The following is a 2,442-nucleotide window of genomic DNA, read 5'->3' on the forward strand; positions in this document are numbered from 1 at the left end:
TTAATAAGTTGGCTTTAAAGTGTTATTCTTAAGCGTTTCTATATCAAATATCCTACCAACTAATGGAAACTACTAAAGTTTAGGTCAGCTGAAGGTAGCCTACGTTAATTAGATACTTTAACTCAAGGTTACTAATAATATAAATTATCTTCTTATATTTTTAAATATAAGAGGACAATATATATATTTATATATATATATAATATATATAAAATATATATTTTATGTATTCCAAAAATTATTATACGATACTTAAAACTATAAAAAGCTCGTACATGAGTTGATTAGTACGAACTAAAAATACTCAGTAATGGCAGATTCGTCAGTACCCATCCCTATTAATAGCTTGTAGAGAAGGTAAAAACAACTTCTTTAAAGTAAGCCGAACTTTTCTGAGGAAAATTTACTCGTAATATAGTACCAGTACTTAGGAATATTGTATATCAACGTTTGAGAAGGCTTAAGCTAATTCTACAGATATAAGATGATCGAAGCAGCTCATTTCAGTCAATAAGGAAATTGTGCAGTGGTCTCTACAGGTATGTAAGAAGATCAGAACTTTTTAAAAGATTAAGCCCAATGCAGATATATGAGTTCATCCATATTTGAATCAATAAAAAATTTGTTGAAAGGTTTCTGTATATAAGTTAATCTAAACACAGTTTAAACAATGATTCTTAACCGAACATACTACCTTTAAAAGTTTGGATTAAAAGATATTGACACATACTACTTTTCACAGTTTCAATTTAGAGGCTTCGAAGTTTTCTCTGCAGGACAGATCTTTGCACATTACTACTGAGTTGAGTGAAGTCTGGCATTTTCAACTAAGAAATATTATTTGCATTATCCATAGCATTTATAAATGGTAGGAGTCAACTTAGCAGTTCTTATACAGGGATAGCGTAATAGATCTTACCACGTCACAGTTTAGAGTCATTACATTCCATTATATTCTCACAATATATTGATATATTATAATTTGTTTTTAACCGCCTTCTGTAAATTCTAGTCACGAAAAAAACCATTAGATGTCAATCCTTTTACGATAAAATAGGGATTGAAAAGATTTTTCTATACATATTACTACTTCTATTTTCCATTTCCCCCAATAAGGCATAGGACTTCAATAATTCTTATAAGTCTGACTCTATTTAGTGCTTCTCTATATATGGCGCTCCATGTATATCATGCTTCAACTAGCTTACTTTCGACCGTTCCTCTCCCACGTTCTCGCTGGCGCAATAGGTCTTGTGCTACCTTGTGGATTCTTTGAAAAAGCTTGCATCTGTACTTAAATAAAAACTTTCATAAATGAGAATATTAGAAATAAATATTAATTAATTACTGGTGTGTCAATGTGAAAATTCTTAGTTTTGCCCATGAACAGTTAAGATACACTAACTGCACATTTATTAAGCAAATTTTTATTTTTGCTAAAACTATTATCAACTATATGACAGCTTGATTTTACTTTGGATTAGGTATTTCATTTTTCTTATGGTGATAACTTTTTTTTATTTAAATGTACTAAACTTAAATGAACTTTTATCTGACAAACATCGATAGTCTATAAATTATTAAAAGTGTCAATATATTTCGAATTTATACTCAAATGTTGCTTTATTGTTCAAGGATGTCATCCTCTGCTGTGAGTTCCTTTTTAATGAAGTACTTGTAAACAAAAGTTGTTTACTTTATGTATTGAAAATAAATTATGAAGTCGATTTTGTTGCCATTTCGAATTCAAAATAAAACTAACTACAAATCTTCATTGTAAGCCGACTGAGCCAAAGGCAATTCAGGAAGATTTATAAATGTTTAATTACAAATATACGAAGTGAGAATTTGGCAGTGAATTAAATTTATTTGAATTTATGTTTATTGTAAAGTTACAATACTCATGTTTGATAATGATTTCCTGTGCTACTAAATTTTGATACTGCAAATAATCTACTCAAATATATATATATACAAATATATACTATATATCATATATAAATACATAAGCTTAAACTGAAATGGTTATATATTTGCTTTGCAAAATATAAATTACCAAAATGAGACCAAAGTTAAATTGAATTAATTTCAGAACTATATTTATATAAGTAACTTTTTTAATCTTTCCAAATTTATTTAATTAATAATAAATAAATACATTTAATTAGCTAATTATTTGGCTTGAAGGTAAAATTAATGTTCATGCATTAAACTTTTTTTTCTTGATGTTTTATGACTACTGACCATATGTAAAATACTCAAAAAGATACACATATATATATTGTAATCATTGATGTATTTAAGGGGTCATCTATAGTCTTAATTTGTCTTAATTTGGAGGCACTCGTTCAATAATATAACATACATATAACAAAAATAATTCTTATCCAAGGTGTCATATTGTTAGTTTCAGATATGCCACTTTATAAAATATATCTTTTA

The sequence above is a fragment of the Teleopsis dalmanni genome, chromosome 1 (assembly GCF_002237135.1).
Source record: "Teleopsis dalmanni isolate 2A chromosome 1, ASM223713v2, whole genome shotgun sequence".
Lineage (NCBI taxonomy): Eukaryota > Metazoa > Arthropoda > Insecta > Diptera > Diopsidae > Teleopsis > Teleopsis dalmanni.